Here is a 27079-nt window from a genome sequence, read left to right as displayed (position 1 = left end):
ACAAAATACATCACCCTAGAACATATTCTGTTTGAGACGTGGGCTCTGGGAATTCTCCTAGCAGTACTTCCAGGGTTGTAATTTATCCTCTGTCTTAATTTACAATTTACAGGAAAGGCCATCATCTCCATGCTACAGAAAAGGCAACCGTGAGAGAGTTAGGAGATCGCAGAAGAGAGGGGAAAGCAAAGTCTCCATGGCTTAGACTTAAAAAAAATTTTTGAGGTGGAGCTGGCATAGAATTCCACGGCTCCATCATGTTTGTGTGTATGTAACATATGTATTACAGACACATGCACACGTAGAAATGGATATACGCCCCGAAGGTAGGGTTTACGTAAAAAATAGACATTGCAAAAAATACATCTGTAAAACCCTAAACATCGATCTTTCCCGATGTCTTGCAAAGGGTTTGTATTAGAGCGAGGAGGTAAACCTCGAGGAGGTTTGTATTAGAGCGAGAATCTGCCACTGAGTAACCCGGTAGACCTGAGACCCGGGGGTGGGCTGGGAGGTCGGGCGAATCGGCGGCACCGACAGAGCAATGGGAGCCGGCCAGCCGAGCGGCCGCCCTCGGCGCGCCGCCGGCGTCCCCCTGCTCCGCGCACGTCGTGCCGCCCCTTCGCCTCTCTGCGTGCCCGGCACGGAACCCAGGGCCCGAGGCCCGACCGGCCGCAGCCTCACAATCGGGGCCGGGCGCCGGCATGACGTCACCACTCCGCAGCCCGCCTCCTGCGCCCGGAAAGAGGCGGCCGCCCATTGGCTGCGCTGCTGGCGGCCTCCGGGCCAATGACAGGGCGGCGAGCGGCGGGGTCCCGCCTTGACGTTGTGCTGCTTGCCGTGGGGTTTATTTGGCTCCGGGGCCCCTCGCCGACGCCATTAGGAGCCGCAGTGCCTGAGGCCGATCCCCCCACCACTCTCCCCCCTCTTCCCCCGAAGCGCCCCCCGCCTCCGCGCCTGCTCTCCGCCCCTCTGCTCCCTCTCCCCCCCACCCCGCCCGGTAGTCCGGAGCTGCGCGCGGGCCCGCGGAGACCATGTCCTGACTGAGGGGAGAGGGCGGAGGCGGCAGCAGCGGGACGGGCGGCGGCACGGAGGGAGGCGGAGAGGGGCCGGGTTCGGCTCGTCGCCGCGGGCTGCTCGGGGAGTCGCCGCCGCCGCCGCCGCCTCCGGGCGCTGAGCATCGGACGGGGAGAAGGAGCAGGAGCTGGACGAGCCGCCGCCGCCAGGTAACCGGGCCCCAGTAGGGCGCCCCACTGCAGGCCCTCGCGGCCCCCTCTGCGGCCTGCTCGGCCCCTCGCTCCCTGGCGGCGCCCAGGCCGCCGGCTCTCCGGGGCCGCCCGCCCGCGCCCCCTGGGGCGGCGTCGCGGGCGAGGGGAGGCAACGCGAGGCGAGGGGTCCGGGTGGGCCGCGGCCGCGCTCCCATCTTGGGCTTTCTCCGTGCGGGGACAGGCCCGGGGCTGTGGGAGGGTGGGTCCGCCGAGCTTGTTTACCGACCATCGATCAGCCGCGGCTGGACGCGCTGCCCGCCCTGCCACCTCTCTTCCGCCAGATTCCCCCTTCCCGCCCCCCAACTTCTTTTCCTGCCACCTACGGGCGGGTGAGTGGGGCTTCGCTCCTGCTCTGCAATAGGCCGTAATACTTGCTTCCATCTCCACAAGTTGGTGCTGGTCTCCAAACTTGTATTGCGGCCCTTTGGCCGCTTCCTCTCCGCCTCCCAAGGTGGCCTCCGGTTGGTGCCATTTCTAAGAAAATAGAGGCGGTGGGCGACGAGGGTGGACTGGGGAGGAGGAGCTGGAACTGGGGGAGAATTGTCTACCCCTCGCTCGTCATAACGATTGTTCAGTGCAAGTATCTTTATTTTCTCCGCAGTGGTTTGGTTTGGGTTATTTCATAGACAAAAGGACTGTAATGAATACTTGTGTTAAGCACAAGGGACGGGCAGTTTGGGTTCACCGTGGAAGTTTGAACCGGCCCATTATCTTTGAGATGCACTGGTGTTTTGAAACTCTCTGGCTGAGAATTTTGAGTTCCTGTCGATCGAGTCTCCTTTTCCACGAACTCCATAGACTATCAGGTTAAGCGCCATTCTCTCTGCTCAGTATTTTGATCTGTTTGCTCACAGTATGGTTGTCAATAAATTAACGTACGAGAATACTGTTTTAGGAACACAGTTGAGAAACCCTTAAGTCTTGAAAACCTTATATAATGAGTAGTTCTCTCTGCGGTCTCTTTTTTAGTTGACTTTATCACTTGTGCGACCTCAAGGGTACCCGTGTTTTGATCAAACATGGATGACTCAGTGTACAAATCTTACGCCAGGGGAAACCATAAAGAATTTTGATCTTGGTTTGTGCCAAGGGCCTTGGGAAAGTCATTTTTCGTGTGAAAAATAAAGCCGAATCTCGTCTCCTGGTGGTTATTAATTAAATGAGGTAATTCTAAAGAAATTTAGAACCTTGCTCCCTCCTGATTTTTGGATCTTAAGATACGCGTTCACTTACTTATACTAAAATTTCTTGACACTGGTTTTATTGGGCTCTTAGGGAAACTAAAAGGACAGGACAGTACTGACACATTTTAATCTTTGGGGAGGATAGTTGAATGTCATGAGGGATTTTTATTTCTGTTGATGTTTCAACACCTTCTACTAATGCTTCAGAGCTTTGAGACACTCCTGTTTACTCTTGAAATGTGCTTGGGTTAGTAGGATGAACTCATTTTTGGTGGTGTATTTTCAACCTAGGGCCTTAATCCCCCTCTGTACGCGGATTAAGGGTTGTGGCGTATCCCATTTAAGGGCTGAGGGTAACACAGTTCTGGAACTCAGGATCCAGTTGTACAATATTTGGGGTAAATTGCCCCTATGTGTAATTGTTCAGTGAGGGCTCTTCAATGTGCTTTACACTTCTATTGCTTTTATAATAAGTGGAAACTTTAAATGGGAGTTGGAGAAGTGGAGCGCTTAGGTTTTTATTTAACTTGCGAAAGTTTTATTATTTGAGCATTGCTGCTGTCTCCCTTCTTCCCAGTAATAAACTCTTAGGCCTGGGTTTTGAACACATTTTCTCCCAGTGATATGCAGTCTCATTTGGAATATTTGTGCTTGCTTATGCTTTGGGTAAATAATATCTTGAACATTTTAACACTCTCATCTCCTCACATCACAACATAAAAACTTCCGTAACGCTCATTACATGCAAAGTAAGTTGTAAGCTTCTTGATGTGGTGTTCAAGTTTCTTTGTAATCTGGACCTGATCCACTTCAGTCTTAACTCCTGTTTCTTCCCTTCATGGATCCTTAGTGCTAGCCAAACTAACTTGTTTGTTGCTGCTGTGGAGTCCCTCCTCTTGGCCTTTCTTTGTGCCCTTTTTTTTTTTTTTTTTTCTGTTTGAAATTGTCTTCCGCTGTATTCATGGATACTCTCTTTACTTTGGGCCCAGTGGAGTCCTGTCTCCTGAGAGAGACAGCCTCAAGGGATCTATTCACTTCTTTTTCTGTGTGGGACTCTTTTTTTTCCTTAGCATATGCTAGGCTGGATTTCATTATATCTTTTTACCTTTTTTTTTTTAAGATTTTATTTATTTATTTGAGAGAGACAAGGACAGAGGGAGAGCATGAGCGGGGAGGGAGACGAGCGAGAAGCAGGCTCTGCAGCAAACTGGGAACCCGAGCCCAAGGCAGTCGCTTAACCATCTGAGCCACCCAAGTGCCCCTCTTTTTATGTTTTTATTCTCCCCAATTAGACCTCTGAGAAATAGTTATGAATTCTTTTTCTGTGAGGACAGAGTATTCAGCACTGAAATACGGATACATGGTTTGGCAAAATATTTTTCGTTATAGACGTGTTCTAGGATATGCTGTTTGTAGTCTTCTGAGTAGTGGGGTTTCTGGAATTTTGATGATTTATGAAATAAAATACTTGAAGTTATGTCTGTCTCTTAAATTTTTTGGGGGGGGGGTCAGTATGTTTATTTCTATTATTAGTTTGGTTTTCTTCCTGGAGCGTGCGCTCAACAATTTGGTAGTCATGTATTATTCAAATTACAGTAAGTACTGCAGTTCTGTAGTTTCCTTCAGATTTGAGTCTCTCGCAGTTACTTGCTTTGCGGTTTGCGTTTCGCACCGGTGACACTAAGGGAGGTCGTCCCGTATTTGTATGCAGGTAACATTTAGCATCATGAGAAGGATAAAATAATCTGTAGTCTCAGTTTGCATCCTTAACCTCAGATGTTGGCAGCGTGTGTCATTGATCATGAGGCAGATGAGACACAGGAGAATGTGTGATTCACTGCTACCTGTCAACGCTGTTGGAAGAAAACACAAACAAGCCTGTCCATAGTATTTTTGTATACCAAGGATAACCTGTAATTATATAGTACATGGGTGGGTGCTGGTGTATTTGGAAAATAGGTGTATATGTTTCTGTTGCGTGTGTGAGTAGGAGGCTTGGTATTTTATGGATACATAGTCTCTTAGCAGTGAACAATCTTGATTTATCCATTGCATGTATGTGGGAACTTGGCCTCTTTGTCCAGTTCATCAAAATATTTTTTCCTTGTAATTGATGGATTTTTTTTTTAAGAAAGTAGTTTACATAAAAACGTTTTTTTAAGCGTCAGAACAACCTTTTTAGCATAATCGAAGCTGAAATTAGTCTGTTTAGGACCTTCCCAGATATACTAAGAATTTTTACTTAGGCTATTTGCATTTGTAAAAGGCACTTCTGTGGAGTTGATACCAGTAATTTTACCAGTTGAGAAATCTGGATCAGTAAGCATTCTTTGCTTTCTGGGAGGGTGGTATTTTGGTTAAGATGAAATTTTTGGCAAGAGACAACAGTTTGAATTTTAAAATGGATGTTGGTCAGGTAAATTGAATATAAAGTTGATAATTTTTCAGCTGCCTAGTGAATTTAACTTTTCAGTAATGAAAAAATGAATTTCCTTTATTTTTATAGTTCCTATATTAAGGGTAGGCTGTCTCACTCTCTCCTTAACCAGTACAATATAATTTTGGTTTTTCACCATTTGGTAAGTCAGAATTTTATGTGGCTTGAATTCACGCAAATAAAAAAATACTTGACTACATAAAGCTTGTGGGAATCAGTTGCATATTTTCCATTTTTTCCTTAATTTTAAAGTAATAGTTTGAAGTTTATTTCATATGCCATGAAAGTCTTTTTTTTTTAAGATTTTATTTGTTTGAGACAGAGAGTATATGTGTTGAGCAGGGGGAGGGGCAGAAGGAGAGGGAGAAGCAGGCTCCCAGATGAGCAGGGAACCCCACATAGGACTTGATCCAAGGACCCTGGGATCATGACTTGAACTGAAGGGAGACACTTTACCAGCTCAGCCACCCAGGTGCCCTGAAATTCACCCTTTTAAGGAAGTATATAATTTATTGGTTTTTAGTGTATTCACAAAGTTGTGTAACCATCACCACTATCCAGAACATTTCATCACCCCAAAAACTGTACCCATCAGCCAGTCATTTCCTCTTTTGCCCCAGTTCCTGGGAACCACTAATTTTTCTGTCACTATGGTTTTTGCCTGTTCTCTACATTTCATATGAGTGGAATCATACAATATGACACCTTTTGTGTCTGGCTTCATTCACTTAGCATAATGTTTTCAAGGTTTATTCATGTTGTAGCTAAAATGTATTGGTACTTTTTTATGGCTGAATAATTAATATTGTATGGACACACCGCATTTTGTTTATGCTTATCCATTCATTGATTGATGACATTCAGGTTGTTTATACTTGTTGGCTATTTTGAAGTAGGCTGCTCTGAATAACTGTGTACAAGTGTCTGGGTGGATCTAAGTTTTCATTTCTCTTGGGTATGTACCTGGGAATAGAATTGCTGGATCACATGGTAGCTCTGTTAAGTGGCAACAATTCACTTTGATTGCAATTCTGAAGGGAGGACATCATTTCTGTGGTTTTTAACAAAAACACTTCTAAATCCTTTGCTTTTTTTGGTCAGGGTGGGTAATATGTTGTTATAAATTTTTATTATAAAAACTTGTTTTTTGGTGTTTAGTAAAACTAAAGTTTGTTTTCACATGGGAACTACAGTAATTTGCAGAACTAATTTTTGCCTCTTTTTTTTTTTTTTTTTTTTTTGGAGTGCTACCCAAAAAATGCTATCTAGTCAGTAAATACTAGTAGGATTTTTCGTTGCTTTTTATTGCCTAAATGATGAGTAAGTGACTTGCAGAGTTGACCTTGTTTATAGAGACATAAAGGTAAATTTTTCACAGGCAGTCATTAGAAGGAAACCATAATTCACAAAACTAAGTAGTATGAAGTGATAAAGAAGTGACTAAGTTAGCACAGGTTGGGTTTGGGTCAGGAAGGGCTTTATAGAGATGGGAACATTTAAGCTGGTCCTCGCAGAAGTGGTAGGTTTCTGAAACCAGGTAAGATGGGGGGTGCGTGGGAAGGGGCAAGCATCCTGTGCAGAAGCAAACCTGTGTGTGAGGGCATGGAGATTGAAAATTACATGCCTTGCTTAAGGACCAGCAGAGGCTTCAGGATAACTAAAACATGTGGATAAGGTTGAAAAGACACTCCTATCTAGTCCTTGCCTCACTTTCCCCAGAGCTTGTATTGTGGGGCTGGTGGAGGACCCTCTTCAGTATGGATCATCCTCACAGTTAGGCAGAGAGAATTCTGTCTCCCAACTTCGTCTGTCTCCCTTTCTGTGTGTATGGTGGGATATGTGGGGGATATTTATTAAGTTGAAAATCTGAAGGCATTATTTTTATAGAAATTCATCTAGCAGATTAATTTTTGGGCACCTACTGTGTGTTCTGAAGTTTAGGATTTTTAAAAAGTAGATTATATAAAATTGTTACTGAATTAAAACATTTAGTAATGACCTACTCACTGTTAAAAAAAGCAGCCATACTGGATGTTGGGATACCCAGGTGAACAAGACTTGTATTTACATTCCTCTATGGAGAGGCAATCTAGGAGCAGACAAGGAAAACAAACCAGCTAGTGATAAGTGCCCTGCAGATAACGCAAGCAGGGTCATGTGGTGGATGTGACTGAGTGGTCCAGGAAAATCTTTCTGTGGAGGTGGTGTTAAAACCTAGATCTCAGTGACGACAGCTGACCACATGCAAGTCTGGGGATAGAGCATTCTAGGCAGAAGAGATTTCAAATACAAAACTCTTAACGTGAGATCGAGCTTGCTGGTAAAAGGGAACAGAATGAACTCCAATTTTATGTAGAGATTTTCAAGAAAGGCTGGTAAAATTTTAATTTTATTCAGTGGATCAGAAGCCATTAGAGGCTTTTAAATCCTTGTGTTGTGACCTTGTTTACATTTTCTAAAGAATCCGTGTGGCTTCTGTGTATGGGTGGTGGATAGGGTAGGAAGCAGTAAGAATAGTGGGGAGGCTTTGCAATAATCCACAGGAGAGTTGATGGCTGGGACTAGGGCTGTGGTAGGGGATTCTGGAGGAAAATCAAGGTTTTGGGATTTATTTTGGAGGTAGTATCAGTGCCTTGTGGTAGCTAGAGACAGTGACTATAGTTAGCCTGTCCTGTCACCTAATATTCATGTTTTATTCTAGGGAAATGTTTTTGTAATCCTGGAAGGCTGTGATAGACTAATGAGAAAAAACCGGAGTCAGAGTTTGGGGTTTACTTCCTAAAGCTGTGTGACCCTGGGCAAGTCATTTTACTTTTCCTAGTGCCCTGAATTCCTTGTCATTAAAATGAATATACTTGTAGCTCAGGGAGATTCTGGGTATCTTAGGGGTGAATACCTGAGGGTTTTTAGGATTAAGGGAAGTAATGTAAGTGTTTTGTGGCCTAAAGGTCCATACATAATTTAAAGTGGTGGTATTTCAAGATGGCAGTTGTTGGTAATATTAATTATGGGATATGGATCTTGAGGTTATTGGTTTTAGTACCTACTTAAAGACAGGTATGGCATTATCATAATTTTTTTCAATGGACCCTTGGGTCTTATTCATTTGGCCAATATCTGAGATTCAATAAGAAGTAGAGAGGGACTTAAGTTTGCGTCTAAGAAGTGCAGTACATTTTCCTGTATATGGGAGAGATGAGTACAAATATCAAGAGATGGAACTGATCTTCCCATAGTAGATTAAAGTAGATTTCACCTTAACACTTTGGTGGAAGGCACTGGTACATTACTAAAGGAGAATGTTGTAGGATTTTTTTTTTTTAAGATTTTTATTTATTTATTTGACAGAGATCACAAGTAGAGAAGCAGGCAGAGAGAGAGGGGGACGCAGGCTCCCCACTGTGCAGAGAGCCTGACCCAGGGCTCAGTCCCAGGACCCTGAGATCATGACCTGAGCTGAAGGCAGAGGCTTAACCCACTGAGCCACCCACCCAGGTGCCCCTGTAGGATATTCTTGAAGTGCATGTGTATTTGTGTTTCAGTGACCGAGCAGATACGTGAAGACCTGTCAGGTTGCATGCTCTACCAACTGAGCCAGCCAGGTGCCCCAAGATTCTACAAATCTTACTCAAATTTGGCACTTACTCCATTAATGATCTTTATAAAGGCAAAAGAAAATTTCAGACTATGTGTTGGAGTTTGCCATTTTAAAAAAAAGATTTTATTTGTTAGAGCACACAAGCAAGGGGAGCTGCCAGCAGAGGGAGAAGCAGGTTCCCTGGAGCCTGACCTGGGCCTCTATCCCAGGACTCTGGGATCAGGACCTGAGGTGAAGGCAGACACTTGACCGACTGAGCCACCCAGGTGCCCGCAAATAGTGATTTTTGAATCCAGTTACCCTTTTTGCATTTATATTAGTTGGATTTTTACTGCAAGGAGGAGCTTTGTCATTTACTTGTTTGTGTGTTTATCAGTGTCTGGGTAAACTTACAAATTTTTATTTTAGTCAGTGTTTTAAAATCTTTATTGTTGGGGCACCTGGATGGCTCACTTTGTCGAGTGCATGACCCTTGGTTTCAGCTCAGGTCGTGATGCCAGGGTTCTGGGGTCAAGCCCCGAATCTGGTTGGCGGTACTTGGTGTGGAGTGCGCTTGAGATTCTTTCCCTCTCCCTCCACCTCTGCTCCTCCTCCCCTGCTTGTTCTCTCTTTATCTCCTCTAAAATAAATAAGTAAAATCTAAAAAAATAAAAAAAATCTTTGTTTTTATTGTTTATGGTGATATCAGCTCAAGTTGATCCAAATTTGGTCAGTAGGAGCTCTTCATAGTAATTTCTTTTTTCTTTTTTTTTTTTTTTTTTAATTTTTTAGTTGTGACTATATTTCAGATTTGGCTTTATGTTTTAGAGCAGCTTCGGGTTCCACCCAAAAGTTACTGTGGTCTTTTTAAAACTCTCCATCATTCTTTGAGAGCTGATTTTTTTTTTTTTTTAAAGAGCTTCCTGTGTATTAGTGACAAAAAAATTAAGGAGCAGATTTTAAAAAATAGACTTTATTTTTAGAGCAGTTTAGGTTAATAGCAAAATTGAGCAGAAAGTATAAAGAGTTCTTCTATATCCCTTGCCCCAAGGGAGGCATAGCCTCCCCCAATATTAATCAACAAAGTGGTTCATTTGTTTACAATTGATAAATCTGCCATGACAAATCATTATCAGCCAGGCTCCATCATTTAAAAGTTCACTCTTCATATCGCCATCCTGTATGTGTCAAAACCCATAGGATGTACAAGTATCCACCATTATAGTGTCATACGGCATATTTTCACGACCCTAAAAATCGTCTCTGCTCTGCTTGGACATTCTTGCCTCCCCACAACTCCTGGCAACCACTGATCTTTTCACTGACTCGTTAGTTTTGGTTTTTCTAGAATATCATGTAATTGGAATCACACAGTATATAGCCATTTCATATTGGCTTCTTCCACTTAGTAATAGGCATTTAAGGTTCCTCTGTGTCTTTTTATGGCTTGATTCCTCACTTGTTTTTAGTACTGAATAGTATTTCTTTCTTTCTTTTTTTAAATATTTATTTATTTGTCAGAGAGAGCACAAGCGAGGAGAGCAGCAGGCAGAGGGAGAGTTGGCTGAGCAGGGAGCCGGATGTGGGACTCGATCCCTGGACCCTGGGATCATGACCTGAGCTGAAGGCCGATGTTTAACTGGCTGAGCCACCTAGGCATCCCTGAGTAGTATTTCATTTTACCAGTTTATCCATTCACCTTAGATCATGTGTCACACCTGCTGAAGGTGCTTGCGAGTTTTGGCAATTACGAATAACATCCTTATGCAGACTTCCGTGGACATAAGTTTTCAACGGCTTTGGGTAGATACCAAGGTGCACAGTTGCTGGGTTGTATGGTAAGAGCATGTGTAGTTTTGTAAGAAACTGTCAAACACTCTTCGTAAGTGGCTGTACCATTTTGCATTCCTGTCAGTAATGAATGAGAAGTCTTGTTACTTTATGTCCTTGCTAGCATTTTGTGTTGTCAGTGTTCTGGATTTTGGCCATTCTAGTAGGTGTGTAGTGGTATCTAATTGTTGTTTTAATTTGCGTTTTCCTATTGACATAGGATGTTGAGCATTTTTTCATGTGCTTATTGGCCATCTGTAGGTCTTCCTTGGTGAGGTTTGTCTGTTTAGGTGTTTTGCCTGTGTTTTAATTGGATTGTTTGTTACTGTTGAGTTTCAAGAGTTCTTTGTATATTTTGAACAAAAGTCCTGTAGCAGATAGGACTTTTGCAAATATTTTCTATTTTTGGCTTATCTTTTCATTCCCTTGACTGTGTTTTGCAGAGTGGAAGTTTTTAATTGTAATAAGAAATACTTCAGGAAGTATTTCTTTCGTGGTATTTTATCTAAAAAGTCATTGCCATAGCTAAGGTCATCTAGATATCCTTTTATTTTATCTTCTAGGAATTTTATAGTTCATTTTACATTTAGGTCTGTTATCCATTTTGAGTGAATTTTTGTGAAGGATGTGATGTCTGTGTAGAGTAAATTCTTTGCGTATGGATGTCTAGTTGTTCCAGTGTCTTTTTTTTTTTTTTTTGGAAAAGATATCTTTTCTCTATTGTATTGCCTTTACTCCTTTGTCAGTGATCAGTTGACTATATTTGTGGGTCTGTTTCTGGGCTCTGTTCTATCCCATTCCCTTACTTGTCTATTCTTTTGCCAATAACACACTGTCTTGATTACTGTAGCTTTATAGTAAGTTTTGAAGCTAGGGGGCTCAGTTCTCAGACTTTTTCTTTCTTCACTACTTTTTGGCTATTCTGGAAATTATGCTTCTCCATATAAACTTAGAATTGCTTTGTTGATACCCACAGAATAACTTGCTGGCATTTTGATTGGGATTGCATTGAATTTCTTGATCAAGTTGGGAAGAAGTGAGATTTTGACTGTTTTAAGTCTGCCATTCCATGAACATGGAATAATAATCCACTTATTTAGTTCCTCTTTGATTTCTTTCATCAGAGTTTTATAGTTTTTCTCATATAGGTCTTGTATGTGTTTTGTTAGGTTTATACCCAAGTATTTAAATTTTGGGGGTGGTAATGTAAATGGTGATAATGTTTTTAATCTCAAATTCCATTTGTTCATTGTGTTATATGGGAAAGCAGTTGATTTTGTATATTAACCTTTTATCCTGCACCCTTGTTATAATCACTTTATTAGCTCTAGGCGTCATTTTGTTGATTTTGGGGGGTTTTCTACATAGACAGTCCTATCTGTCAATAAAGACAGTTTTTCTTTGCAATTTGTGTACTTTTAATTTTTTCCTACAGCATTAGCTAGAATTTCTAACTTGTTGTTAAAAGGAATGGTGAGAGGAAACATTTTTCCCTTATTACTGATCTTAATAGAAAAGTTTCTGGGTTTTCACCATTAAATATGATGTTAGCTGTGGGTTTTTTGTATATGCTCTTTACCATGTTGAGGACGTTCCCCTGCATGTCTAATTTGCTGAGAGTTTACCCCCTGCTTCATGGATTTGGCCATTCTAATGGGCTTGTTGGATTTTGTTAAATGCATTTTCTGCATGTATTTGTTGTGGGTTGTTGGATTTTGTTAAATGCCTTTTCTGCATGTATTTGTGTGATCTTGTGGGGTTTTTTTTTCTTTTTTAGTATGTTGATATGAAGGATTACATGAATTGATTTTTTTGAACATTGAACTAGCCTTGGATATCTGGGATAAACCCCACTTGCTTGTGATGTATAATTCTTTTTATACATTGTTGGAGTTGTGGATTGTTTTGTTGAGGATTTTTGCGTCTCTGTTCATGAGAGACATTGAAAAGATCTTTTTTTAAAAATCACTTTTTAACTTAGTTTTCTGAAGTGTGATATTCACCTGTGCAAGTTTACATTGAAATAAACTTTGGTTCATATTTTGAGAGATTTTCTCTGTTTTATGAGCTGTACCTGCAAGTTATTAGAAAGAAGCTGTATTTGTAAGTTTTACAAATGTTTTAACATTGCTTCTCAAACACATTTTATTATTAGACTCAACAGTCATAAAATTCTGTAAAATTACTACAGAAGTTTGAAAATGCTTACTCTCAGTTTCTCTACAGACCAGTAAACAGTTTGTAGACTGTCACAGGCCCCTGGCAAACATTTTGAGTAGCAGCCTGAATATTATGCAGTGTACTACTTCTTTTCTTGCTCTTTTTTTTTTTTTAAGATTTTATTTACTTATTTTATTTTATTTTATTTTATTTTTTTTTTTAATTTTTTATTTTAATAAACATATAATGTATTTTTATCCCCAGGGGTACAGGTCTGTGAATCATCTGGTTTACACATTTCACAGCACTCATCATAGCCCATACCCTCCCCAATGTCCATTTCCCCACCACCCTCTCCCGTCCCCCTTCCCCCCCGCAACCCTCAGTCTGTTTCTTGAGATTGAGTCTTTTATGGTTTGTCTCCCTCCCAATCCCATCTTTTCATTTTTTCTTTTCCTACCTCCCCCCAAACCCCCCCACCTTGCATCTCCCCTTCCTCATATCAAAGAGATCATATGATAGTTATATTTCTCCGATTGACTTATTTCGCTAAGCATGATACCCTCTAGTTCCATCCACGTCGTCGCAAATGGCAAGATTTCATGTCTTTTGATGGCTGCATAGTATTCCGTTGTGTATATATACCACATCTTCTTTATCCATTCATCTGTTGATGGACATCTAGGCGCTTTCCACAGTTTGGCTATTGTGGACATTGCTGCTATAAACATTCGGGTGCACGTGCCCCTTCGGAGCACCACATTTGTATCTTTAGGATATATACCCAGTAGTGCAATTGCTGGGTCGTAGGGTAGCTCTATTTTCAGTTTTTTGAGGAACCTCCACACTGTTTTCCAGAGTGGTTGCACCAGCTTGCATTCCCACCAACAGTGTAGGAGGGTTCCCCTCTCTCCGCATCCTCGCCAGCATCTGTCATTTCTTGACTTGTTAATTTTAGCCATTCTGACTGGTGTGAGGTGGTATCTCATTGTGGTTTTGATTTGTATTTCCCTGATGCCGAGTGATGTGGAGCATTTTTTCATGTGTCTGTTGGCCATCTGGATGTCTTCCTTGCAGAAATGTCTGTTCATGTCCTCTGCCCATTTCTTGACTGGATTATTTGTTCTTTGGGTATTGAGTTTGATAAGCTCTTTATAGATTTTGGATACGAGCCCTTTATCTGATATGTCGAGCCCTTTATCTGATATGTCGTTTGCAAATATCTTCTCCCATTCTGTCAGTTGTCTTTTGGTTTTGTTTACTGTTTCCTTTGCTGTGCAAAAGCTTTTAATCTTGATGAAATCCCAATAGTTCATTTTTGCCCTTGCTTCTGTTGCCTTTGGCGATGTTCCTAGGAAGAAGTTGCTGCGGTTGAGGTCAAAGAGGTTGTTGCCTGCATTGTCCTCAAGGATTTTGATAGATTCCTTTTGCACATTGAGGTCCTTCATCCACTTTGAGTCTATTTTCGTGTGTGGTGTAAGGAAATAGTCCAATTTCATTTTTCTGCATGTGGCTGTCCAATTTTCCCAGCACCATTTGTTGAAGAGGCTGTCTTTTTTCCATTGGATATTCTTTCCTGCTTTGTCGAAGATTAGTTGACCATAGAGTTGAGGGTCTATTTCTGGGCTCTCTATTCTGTTCCATTGATCTATATGTCTGTTTTTGTGCCAGTACCATACTGTCTTGATGATGACAGCTTTGTAATAGAGCTTGAAGTCTGGAATTGTGATGCCACCGACTTTGGCTTTCTTTGTCAATATTCCTTTGGCTATTCGAGGTCTTTTCTGGTTCCATATAAATTTTAGGATTATTTGTTCTATTTCTTTAAAAAAAATGGATGGGATTTTGATAGGGATTGCATTAAATGTGTAGATTGCTTTAGGTAGAATAGACATTTTCACAATATTTGTTCTTCCAATCCATGAGCATGGAATATTTTTCCATTTCTTTGTGTCTTCCTCAATTTCTTTCATGAGTACTTTATAGTTTTCTGAGTATAGATTCTTTGCCTCTTTGGTTAGATTTATTCCTAGGTATCTTATGGTTTTGGGTACGATTGTAAATGGGACTGACTCCTCAATTTCTCTTTCTTCTGTCTTGTTGTTAGTGTAAAGAAATGCGACTGATTTCTGTGCATTGACTTTATATCCTGACACTTTACTGAATTCCTGTATAAGTTCTAGCAGTTTTGGAGTGGAACCTTTTGGGTTTTCCACATATAGTATCATATCATCTGCAAAGAGTGATAGTTTGACTTCTTCTTTGCCGATTTGGATGCCTTTAATTTCTTTTTGTTGTCTGATTGCTGAGGCTAGGACTTCTAGTACTATATTGAACAGCAGTGGTGATAACGGACATCCCTGCCGTGTTCCTGACCTTAGCGGAAAAGCTTTCAGTTTTTCTCCATTGAGAATGATATTTGCGGTGGGTTTTTCATAGATGGCTTTGATAATATTGAGGTATGTGCCTTCTATCCCTACACTTTGAAGAGTTTTAATCAGGAAGGGATGCTGCACTTTGTCAAACGCTTTTTCAGCATCTATTGAGAGTATCATATGGTTCTTACTCTTTCTTTTATTAATGTATTGTATCACATTGATGGATTTGCGGATGTTGAACCAACCTTGCAGCCCTGGAATAAATCCCACTTGGTCGTGGTGAATAATCCTTTTAATGTACTGTTGGATCCTATTGGCCAGTATTTTGGTGAGAATTTTCGCATCTGTGTTCATCAAGGATATTGGTCTGTAATTCTCTTTTTTGGTGGGATCCTTGTCTGGTTTTGGGATCAAGGTGATGCTGGCCTCATAGAATGAGTTTGGAAGTTTTCCTTCCATTTCTATTTTTTGGAACAGTTTCAGGAGAATAGGAATTAATTCTTCTTTAAATGTTTGGTAGAATTCCCCTGGGAAGCCGTCTGGTCCTGGACTTTTGTTTGTTTGGAGATTTTTGATGACTGTTTCAATCTCCTTACTGGTTATGGGTCTGTTCAGGTTATCTATTTCTTCCTGGTTCAGTTGTGGTAGTTTATACATCTCTAGAAATGTATCCATTTCTTCCAGGTTGTCAAATTTGTTGCCATAGAGTTGCTCGTAGTATGTTCTTATAATTGTTTGTATTTCTTTGGTGTTGGTTGTGATCTCTCCTCTTTCATTCATGATTTTATTTATTTGCGTCCTTTCTCTTTTCTTTTTGATAAGTCTGGCCAGGGGCTTATCAATCTTATTAATTCTTTCAAAGAACCAGCTCCTAGTTTTGTTGATTTGTTCTATTGTTTTTTAGTTTCTATTTCATTGATTTCTGCTCTGATCTTTATGATTTCTCTTCTCCTGCTGGGTTTAGGCTTTCTTTGTTGTTCTCTCTCCAGCTCCTTTAGGTGTAGGGTTAGGTTGTGTATTTGAGACCTTTCTTGTTTCTTGAGAAAGGCTTGCACTGCTATATATTTTCCTCTCAGGACTGCCTTTGTTGTATCCCACAGATTTTGAACTGTTGTGTTTTCATTATCATTTGTTTCCATGAATTTTTTCAATTCTTCTTTAATTTCCTGGTTGACCCATTCATTTTTTAGAAGGATGCTGTTTAGTCTCCATGTATTTGCGTTCTTTCCAAATTTCCTCTTGTGATTGAGTTCGAGCTTCAGAGCATTGTGGTCTGAAAATATGCAGGGAATGATCTCGATCTTTTGGTACCGATTGAGACCTGATTTATGACCCAGGATGTGGTCTATTCTGGAGAATGTTCCATGTGCACTAGAGAAGAATGTATATTCTGTTGCTTTGGGATGGAATGTTCTGAATATATCTGTGATGTCCATCTGGTCCAGTGTGTCATTTAAGGCCTTTATTTCCTTGTTGATCTTTTGCTTAGATGATCTGTCCATTTCAGTGAGGGGAGTGTTAAAGTCCCCTGCTATTATTGTATTACTGTCGATGTATTTCTTTGATTTTGTTATTAATTGGTTTATATAGTTGGCTGCTCCCATGTTAGGGGCATAGATATTTAAGATTGTTAGATCTTCTTGTTGGACAGACCCTTTGAGTATGATATAGTGTCCTTCCTCATCTCTTATTATAGTCTTTGGCTTAAAATCTAATTGATCTGATATAAGGATTGCCACCCCAGCTTTCTTCTGATGTCCATTAGCATGGTAGATTGTTTTCCACCCCCTCACTTTAAATCTGGAGGTGTCTTCGGATCTAAAATGAGTTTCTTGTAGGCAGCATATTGATGGGTTTTGTTTTTTTATCCATTCTGATACCCTGTGTCTTTTGATTGGGGCATTTAGCCCATTAACATTCAGGGTAACTATTGAGAGATATGAATTTAGTGCCATTGTATTGCCTGTAAGGTGATTGTTACTGTATATTGTTTCTGCTTCTTTCTGATCTACTACTTTTAGGGTCTCTCTTTGCTTAGAGGACCCCTTTCAATATTTCCTGTAGAGCTGGTTTGGTGTTTGCAAATTCTTTCAGCTTTTGTTTGTCCTGGAAGCTCTTTATCTCTCCTTCTATTTTCAATGATAGCCTAGCCGGATATAGTATTCTTGGCTGCATGTTTTTCTCGTTTAGTGCTCTGAATATGTCATGCCAGTTCTTTCTGGCCTGCCAGGTCTCTGTGGATAGGTCCGCTGCCAATCTAATGTTTTTACCCTTGTATGTTACAGACTTCTTTTCCCGGGCTGCTTTCAGGATTTTCTCTTTGTCGCTAAGACTTGTAAATTTTACTATCAGGTGACGAGGTGTGGACCTATTTTTATTGATTTTGAGGGGCGTTCTTAGCATCTCCTGGATTTTGATGTTTGTTCCCTTTGCCATATTAGGGAAATTCTCTCCAATAATTGTCTCCAATATACCTTCTGCTCCCCTCTCTCTTTCTTCTTCTTCTGGAATCCCAATTATTCTAATGTTGTGTCGTCTTATGGTGTCACTTATCTCTCGAATCCTCTCCTCGTGTTCCAGTAGTTGTTTGTCTCTCTTTTGCTCAGCTTCTTTATTCTCTGTCATTTGGTCTTCTATGTCACTAATTCTTTCTTCTGCCTCATTTATCCTGGCAGTGAGAGCTTCCATTTTTGATTGCACCTCATGAATAGCTTTTTTGATTTCAACTTGGTTAGATTTTAGTTCTTTTATTTCTCCAGAAAGGGCTTTTATCTCTCCGGAGAGGGTTTCTCTAATATCTTCTATGCCTTTTTCGAGCCCGGCTAGAACCTTGAGAATTGTCATTCTGAACTCTAGATCTGTCATGCTACCTATGTCTGTATTGATTAGGTCTCCAGCCTTCGGTACGGCCTCTTGTTCTTTTTTTTGAGGTGAGTTTTTCCGCCTTGTCATTTTGTCCAGGTAGGATTTGCTTTCTCCTGCTGTGGAATTCCGCTGTTCTTGGTGACTGAAGTTGGTTTTGGATGGGTTTCTTGTTGATCTTCTGGGGGAGGGGCCTGTTGTAGTGATTTTCAAGTGTCCTTGCCGCAGGCGGAATTGCACCGCCCTTGCCAGGGGCCGGGCTAAGGAATCCGCTCGGGTTTGCTTTCGGGAGCTTTTGTTCCCTGAGCGCTTTCCGTAGAGTCCGGAGGACGGGAATGAAGATGGCGGCCTCCCAGTCTCTCGGCCCGGAGGAGCCGAGAGCTTGGGGTTCCGCTCCTCAGTGCGCTCTCAGAGCAAAGCGCCCAACAGTCCCGCCTCCCTGGCTTGTGGTCGCGCCTCGAGGAAAGCAGTCAATTGTTGGAGCTGGAGAAAAGCGCTGGGTCGCTTTTGTCTCTGTGGCCTCCGGCCGCGCTCCGAGCCCACCCAGCCTGCGACCGGCACAAGGTAACCCTGGGCTTAGAGCTCACTCCTCGGCTTTGTCGCTATAGCTGGCTTCCCCGCTCCAATACCTGCGAGCTCTGTGGCACTCAGACACCCCCAGTCCTTCTGTGACCCTGCGGGTCCTGGGGTTATGCTGACCCCGCCTGGGTTTCCCCCCAGTTTAGCCTCTGGAGCGATGTCTCCCAGTGGAGCCGACTTTTAAAAGTCCCGATTTTGTGCTCCGTCGCTCCGCCGCTTGCCGGGTGCCGGCCCCTCCCCCCGGGGTCTATCTTCCCGTCGCTTTGGATTCACTTCTCCGCAGGTCCTACCTTTCAGAAAGTGATCGATTTTCTGTTTCTGGGATTGTTGCTCTTCTTCTCTTTGATTTCCCGTTGGATTTGTAGGTGTTCACAATGGTTAGATAAGCTATCTAGCTGATCTCCTGCTACCCGATGTCGTCTCAGCCTGCTACTTCTCCGCCATCTTGACTCCTCCCCCCTTATTTACTTATTTTAGAGAGAGAGCATGAGCATGGGGGGTGGGGAGGGGCAGAGAGAGATAGAGAATCTTAAGCAGGCTACATGCTGAGCACAGAGACTGACTTGAGTCTCCTTCCCAGGACCATGAGATCACAGCCCGAGCTGAAACCAAGAGTCCATTCCTTAACTGACTGCACCACCCAGATGCCCCTCCTGCTCTTTTTCTAATAGTCTGAGCCTTAATTCTCAGTCTTGAACAGCATTTGTTACTTTCGTAATAGATTTGAAAATTTTTCATTATGAAAAGCTTCAAACATGCATACACACATACATAGAGAGAGACTAGGAAAATGAATTCTCATACTCTTGTCACCCAGGTACTAATACATGGCCGGTCTTGTTTCATTTATGTTCCTCTTGCTTCCTCCCAAGGGAGTATTTTAAAGCAAATTCCAGACATTTTACAGCAATGTAAATATTTTCAGTAAGAGAAAAGGACTTTTTTTTTTTTTTTTTTTTTTTTTTAAAGAAAGGAAGGTGGGGTGAGAGGCAGACAGAGAGACAGAGAACCTTAAGCAGGCTCCATGCTGAGCCTGATGTAGGGCTTGATCTCATAAACCTGAGATCTTGACTTGATCCAAATTCAACTAACTGAGCCACTTAGGCACCCTGAAAAGGACTTTTTAAAAAAAAATATTTGATTTTATTTGTTTATTAGAGAGAGAGGGAGAGAAAGCAGTGGAAGGGGGAGGGTCAGAGGGACAAACAGAGTGGGAAGCCCGATGTGGGACTCCATCTTGAGACCTAAGCTGAAGGCAGACGGTTAACTGACTTAGCCACCCAGGTGCCCTGAAAAGGACTTTTTTTTTTTTTTTAAAGATTTTATTTCTTTATTTGACAGACATAGATCACAAGTAGGCAGAGAGGCAGGCAGAGAGAGAGAGGGGAGGAAGGAGGCTCCCCGCTGAGCAGAGAGCCCGATGCGGGGCTCGATCCCAGGACCCTGGGATCATGACCTGAGCCGAAGGCAGAGGCTTTAACCCACTGAGCCACCCAGGCGCCCCTGAAAAGGACTTTTTAAAGAGCATAGGTACGGCACTGTTAATCACACCTTAAAATTTTAATAATTTCTTAATATCAAATCAGTGTTTAGGTTAATTTTTAATATGTATTTAAGTTTTAATACACACCCCCACACACAGGAATTTGCTGATTGCATCTCCATGGAATCAGTTCTGTCTATCCCCTATAATCCTGCAAGCTGGTAATTAGATCTGGAAACTTGATCTTACTCAGGTTTGATAGCTTATTATTTGGCACAAGTAATTCATAGGTGGTTTGGTATATGAATGTTTGATAGCTTTATTTTAAAAATAAGTTTTTGATACTGCTTACATCTATTAAGTGATTGTTACCTTAATATTAGTATGCATTTTAAAAATGGGGCTTGCTACCAGAACTTATAACAAATGAAGCAGGGAAAAGTTAGGAAAATGTTTCATTATCTCTGGAAATAGAGTATTTGCAAAACAAATTCAATGAACAAGATGTTAAAGTGAATCTTTACATTTAAGAATATTGAGATGCTTTGATAGTTACAGTTTAGTATATGGGGTAGAGATTCTCGAGATTATCTTAGTTCAGTTCTTTTTTTTTTTTTTTTAACAGATGTGAAAGTTGAGGCTCTAAGAGAAAATTGATTTACTTGCTATGTCCCAGTCTTTACTTTCCTTTAAAACAGGATTATGTATAGGTGCTGCAATTCATATACATCTGTCATTTGGGGGAGATTCTCCCTTTTTTGATGGCCAAATGAAATGGAAGCCTTTTCTATAATTTTAATCAATATACTGTGGTTTCTTTAGTAATTTGGATTAGTGTATTAGTTTAAGGGAAGTCAGGTTGGTTTGTTTTTTTTTTAAGATTTATTTATTTGCGAGAGAGAGAGAGAGAGAGCGCATTAGTGGGAAGTGCAAAGGCAGGGAGAGAGAATCTCAAGCTTATCTCATGATCTGACCTGAAATCAGACGCTTAACTCATTATGCCACCCAGATGCCTCCAGGCTGGCTTTAATAATATTTTCTTTCTCAGGGATTGCCTCCAAAATAAAAATAAAACAAAACAAAAAAACCCTCAAGGTATTTTATAGTTGAGAACCGTGGTGACTATTTCCAAGTTGTTTTTTTTTCCCCACTCAGTTTTAGATGCTAAATTTAGTATATTTTGTTTTATAAATAACCTTTTTTCTTTCTTTCTTTCTTTTTTTTTTTAAGAGAGAGGGGCAGAGGGAGAGGGAGAGAGTCTTTCCCAAGTGGGGCTCGATCTCAGAACCCTGAGATCATGACCTGAGCCAAAATCAAGAGTTGGACACTTAACCGACTGAGCCACCCAGGTGCCCCTTATAAATAATTTTTTAAGGTCTTACTGCTCAACTTTTTAAAGATTTTGTAATAGTTCTCAATCTAAATACGCCATGGGAATATTCTGTATAATTTTATTTATTTATTTAAAGATTTTATTATTTGACAGGGAGAGCACAAGCAGGGGGAACCGCAGAGGGAGAGGGGGAGGCAGGCTCCCCGCTGAGCAGGGAGCCTGTCAGGGGCTTGATCCCAGAATCCTGGGCTCATGACCTTAGCTGAAGGCAGATGCTTAACCAACTGAGCCACCCAGGCATCCCTTGAGATCTGATTCTTGATTACTTTTTACAGAATTTCACACAGATTTAGCACTTTCAGAAGGTATTTAATGATTGCAAAAGTTTTTGTGACCTTTACAGGACACAAAGGACTTGTGTCCTTTACATTGTAGGACTTGAATAGTTAACCTGCTCATGAGTGCTTGTGGTTTGGTATACCTAGTTGTTGGTGGTGGACATTGTCTACTAAGGTCTTGCCATAGGAGTGGATCCCATCCTCTAAAATTTCTTTTTGCCTGAAATTGCTCTAAGCTCTACTCCTGTCTTTTTTCGGTACACTCAATATGGTCTGTTCTGTGGATTTTACTAAACACAGGGCTGGTCCACATTCCATGCCACTTGATCCCCTGAGCCACAGTTTGTTTGTTTTTTTAAAATTATTTATTAGAATGTGTACATGCATGCTGAGCAAGCATGGGGGGTGGTATGGAGGGACAGAGGGAGAGGGAGAGAGGGAGAGAAACTCAGGCAGCCTTCCTGCTGCTTGTGGAGCCTAGCCCGATGTGGGACTTGATCCCACGACCTGAGCCAAAACCAAGAGTCTGCCCTTTAATGGACTGCACTACCCAGGCGTCCCTGAGCCACAGTTTTTGAAAGCTTGGCTACCTGATTGAAAACTGAGGGAGGGAATAATACAGGGAACACAACACACACAAATCAGTATTCTGGAAACTAGTACCAGGAGGGAATACAGTTAGTGCCAAATGAAGTGTGGCTGTTTAGTATACTTGAAGTGATTTGGAAAACACTCGTAAGAGATGAGACTTGAACCGAGCTTTGAAGAAGGGATGGGATTTGCCACAGGTTGGGCATGTGTATCTGTTATGCTTGGGTTTGTAAAGGTAGTGCCTTCTTGTATCATTGGGGTGGATTGGGGTGGTAATTGCATGAGGCTAGGGTATGTGTGAGGTGTTTGGGAATGAGTCTGTGAGGTGGGTTGTGTGTGTGACTGTGGGAAGGAGTTGGGAGTTCTTACTGTTGTGGAATTGCTTCGGAAAGAGTGCTTTGCTATTCGGAGGATTTTTCTGGTAACATTAAGCGGGGTGGATTTAGAAAGGGAAGGCACTTAGAAGGCTATTACGGTAGTTCTGACCTGAACTGAGAAGGGTTGATGGCAGTGGGAAATGGGAAGAAAGGAACTGATTGGACAGAAACCACTAGAGAGACTCTGGTGGGGGGAAGGGCAAAATTCAAGAGGATTCTGCCTTTCTGTGCTGGGTGCAGAGGTCCTCATGGTGTCCTTAATGGATACAGGAGAAATCAGGGTTAAGGGTTTGCTGTGAGAGGAAGAGAAGAGGTTTAATGTAGGATGTCATAAGGTATTGGAGCCCTGAAATGAGGTCAGATTTATGGATAAAGGGTTCACTATCATCAGTCTTCAGGATCTTGCTCAAGGCCAGTTGTTTTTTTCTGTTGACTGTTGTGAGGAAGGACAGTGATGTAGAAAGATGCGGAGGAGAAAAGAGGGGAATGACTGTGTGGGAGTTTTGGCTTAAGAGTTAAGTAGTACTTTTTATATATCAGTATTACAGTTCAGAATTACCATGTGATATTGTAACAGAACCTGAAAATTCAGCATGCTTGGAATAACCTAGTTTTAACTTGCATCTCTGTTCTGCTAAGATGCTTTCTGAGCATTTATAAATTTTCATAGATTTATGTTAATTAATATTTACATCAACAATTTATATTAATGAGTTAGTGTTTATATTACTGAGTACAGACTCATATTTAATAAAGCTAATACAAAACCTTAATGACTGCTATTAGTCCTTCATTTGGATGACTTACCATTTGAAACTAACTGGCAAGGGGGCTTCTTTGTTTCTTTTCTTCTTATTTTTTTAAAGATTTATTTATTTGAGAGAGAGAGCGTACATAGCAGGAGGAAGGGGACAGGGAGAAGCAGACTCCGCATTGAGCAGGGTAGCCTGACCTGGGGCTCGATCCCAGGACCCTGAGATTATGACCTGATCTGTAGGCACATGCTTAACCAATTGAGCCACCCTGGCGCCCTGTTTCTTTCTTAAGGAGTTTATACATGATGAGGATTATTTCACTTCACCTGTTTTTTTTTTTTCATAGGGTTTTAGTAGGTGGTTGGGAGAATTTGTAGGGTAGCTATGATTTTGAGGAATTTCCTTTAATAGAGATCTGGTTCTTCAACAATGTTTGGTAATGCTTCACTAATATGGGCTAATTAATTCATTATTAAGCTTGACAATATAAAAAATGTTTAGTTGATAGCTTCTCTTTTCCCCTGATCATTAGTCTGTATACTCATAGTACTTGGGCTTTTATTATTATTTCAACTGGGAAGTATATAATCAAAAGCAGTTATCAGTTTAGGACTGATTGATATACTTGGAGACATTATTCAATCTTTCTACAGGTAGAACTTGATGGACAAATGGATTCATGGATTCTTTGATCCACAGGATGAGAATTGTTGGTATGGCATTCGAACCAAGGAATATTTGTTTGAAGAGTAGAAGTTGTGTGTGGTTCTCCTTAAAGAGGGTCCAGATTGTGCAGATTTTGTTTTTGCTTTTTATTGTACCAATTAATGCAAGTATAATTCATTGGATAGAATTTGGAAGTGTTTCCATGTAAAATTAGACTTGCAAATTAAATTTACTTGGGTATATGACTATGTTAACTTAAGATATTTTGTAACAGTTTTATTTTGCTGTACAGTATTAATTCTCAGAGCTGGTTGCTATTAAAAATAATTTTATGTTTTTTGGGGGATTTTTGACATCTGGAAGAAAAAATGTCCTTAGTGTTAATTTGTTGTCAGTAATGCAAAATCATATAGTTGAGCCAAAGTCATCTTTACTCTTCCATCCCATTTACTGATTACAGCAGGTACAAATGGCTCTCTCAGATAATCCTCTCCAGTGAGTTTTAGTTTTCAGTTACTAAAAAACGGTACTTCTCCAAAGTCTCAATTTCCCATAGAGTTGACACTGTATATATCATTATTTATTATAATTCACTTGCCTTAAAACTTTGGAGCATGGTTTTGGTATTGCTTAGTTACCTGGATTTTTGAAGAGGGAGGCTACTTACCGGGCATATATGACAGTGACTCTGTTTTTTATGACAGTTTTTTGTTTTTTTTGGTCAGATGTGGACATTTAAACATGTTGTGCTGGCACATTAATTCCATGAAGATGAGCTAAGATAATGTAAATTTACAAGCTGTTCAGTTGAGCCTATAAACATATCAAACTAAGACTTAGTGAAGCAAGCATGAAATTTTGAATGTGAATATTTTAAATGAAATACTGAAATTACGTATAGTAGCCCTGGATATATATTCATTATGTCATTTGTTCTTGTCATGATAAGTTTCTACTTGACCATGTTTTTTTTTCCAATAGCACAAGCAACTTATTTATATTTAATTCCTGAGAAACTAAAGGAAGAAACTGCCTAGTGAATATGAAATATGAACTATATGATTATAGTTTCTTGCTCTTTAGCACACTTTCAGACTGCTGTTAGAGTGTATGTAATCCGTGTGTACAAACTAAATTTCAAAATCTAAGCAATATAAATATAAATAACCTGGGTTAGGGGGAAAATACAGTTGCTGAAGGAGAAAAAGACTTCAGGCTAAATACGAGCAGTATTTATTTTTTGCTTTTCTACTTAGTTTACATCACCTTTCTCTCTTCAGTAATAACAAGTAATATGGGTAGGAACTGATGTAGCACGACTAAGTTAATATTAAGGATACCATTAGTTCACATACACACACGCTTAAGGCTTTAAAGAAAAATGTCTTTCCCATGTCTATTTGACTGACCAGCCCAGTCAGTTAGCTAATTTTGTTGCTAAGTAAATTTAATTTATTAAATTACAATGCTAAATACAGTTCATTATTAAAAGAAACGAGTAGAATTAAAATAAAGGCTTTTTAAAAAGTAAATACTTCTGGATAAAATAGCAGGCTTCAAGTGAAACTCAGTTTTGGTTTCCTTTACAGGACTAGCTATTCACAGTCAGACAGAACTACTTAGCACGCTTTGCCAGTGTCTCCTGAGGAAGTCAGAATCTGAGCCAGCATGAAGACTGAATCTTGTCTTTGGTCTGATTTATAAGTCATACTTTTATTCTAACCATGTGCAAGGTGGAGGTTATAGCATGGAAACTAAAACCTTAGTAAGTGTGATTTTTATTTTAGCTAATAAATTATAGCCTTTCTTGTAGTGAATTTGTCCTCTTAACGGAGTTCACACTATAAATGGGGTGAGGACTTGGCAAACAGAGACGCAGTAATAAACACATACAAAGTGAAAGATTAAGCTTTTCAGGTCAGGAAAAATCCCTGAGAAAGGGAGGCAAAAGCTTCTGTTACTCTGCCTAGGATTTTTCGCTTTTCTGGTTAAAAATATGTGGCAGGATGATACTTAGTTGAGAAGGGATACAAGTAAATGAAGAGTCTGGCTTTAGTGGCAGCCATTAAAAAAAGTAATTATTAAATTTGCTGTGAAAGTTCCTTCATAAATTAGTTGGCATTAAATCATGAAGTCTTCATTTTAGTGTAGTGTTAGTAGTAAGCCCAGTGTAGAATCCTGTGAACCTTTTTAAATATTGAATATAGGTTTTTAGTATGAATTGAATTTTGAGTGTATTTTAAATACTGAATATTTTGAGTATGAGTATTCAAAATTCTATTGGCATGAGTATGCTAGTAGTTATCTTAGGGACATTCTGTTGATTTTATTGTCCCAGTAGATGATGTATAGTTTTTATTTTTTTGTGCTTCAGAGATAACTAGATTTTGAAGGGTATAGGCTATCAAGGAACTTGATCTGTATTTCATAGTGTTACTTTTCTGATTGTAAGGATTACTCTTCAATGTTTTTCTTTTCTGCCTGTGCTTATTGTGTGTGTTTTTTTTTTTTTTTTTTTTTTTTTTTATTTTATTTATTTGACAGAGAGAAATCAGAGCTAGGCAGAGAGGCAGACAGAGAGAGGGGGAAGCAGGCTCCTGCTGAGCAGAGAGCCCGACGCGGGGCTCGATCCCAGGACCCTGAGACCATGACCCGAGCCGAAGGCAGAGGCCTAAACCACTGAGCCACCCAGGTGCCCCTCTGCCTGTGCTTATTAAGAGCGGTGGATAAGTAGCACTTTTAAGCTGCTTTTTCTTCCTTAGCAAAAATGATAGAATTGACTTTGTTTGATCTTCTGAATTCTTCAGTGAATCAAGCATAAGGATACTGTACCTAGATAGCATAAGAATCTCTGTTGTTCATAATTTGAGAATGGTTACGTGTTTAAGTTATTTGATTTGTGTTCTTTCCCTTCTCTTTGACTCTTAACTGTTGGTTACTCTTCTAAATCGATGGTGATGACCTGGCTTAAATTAAACATCTATTAGTGGCTTCTCTGTTTTAACTTGCTTCCCTCTTAGAACAAACCTCCCTTTATCTTCTGCTTATCCCTTTTGCATTCTAAAGTACAATTTCATTAAATCCCTGAGGTCTAAGATTTTTCTTTGGAAACTTATCTCTGGTGTCTCTAATGGAAATTGGAAAAGTAAGGATAGTTCATTGCTAAATCTTACAGGCTTCTTTTGTGAGATTTATATTTTATAAGTTGAAGGGTACTTTTGGAGCATAGAGATGGAATTATGTAGTTATTGTTTTAATAAC

At 40.6% G+C, this 27079-nt stretch overlaps 1 protein-coding gene across 3 annotated transcripts in view; it reads left to right on the top strand.

The window, feature by feature from the left end:
* Positions 1-816: 816 nt before the first annotated feature.
* The window catches only part of ZRANB1 (zinc finger RANBP2-type containing 1), a 62082-nt gene continuing 35819 nt past the window's right edge, over positions 817-27079 (top strand). For 2 of the 3 annotated variants that reach the window (XM_080822760.1, XM_080822759.1), the window contains exon 1: positions 876-1226. The gene's annotated coding sequence lies outside the window, so the exon portion shown is untranslated. Of the gene's footprint in view, positions 1227-27079 lie in introns of all 3 variants that reach the window. The other variant, XM_080822758.1, reaches the window with a different exon arrangement.

This window comes from Martes martes (assembly GCF_963455335.1).
Source record: "Martes martes genome assembly, chromosome: 14".
In the NCBI taxonomy this organism is placed as follows: Eukaryota; Metazoa; Chordata; class Mammalia; order Carnivora; family Mustelidae; genus Martes; species Martes martes.
The sequence above is the reverse complement of the archived record's forward strand: the minus strand, read 5'-3'. Positions and strand labels throughout refer to the sequence as shown.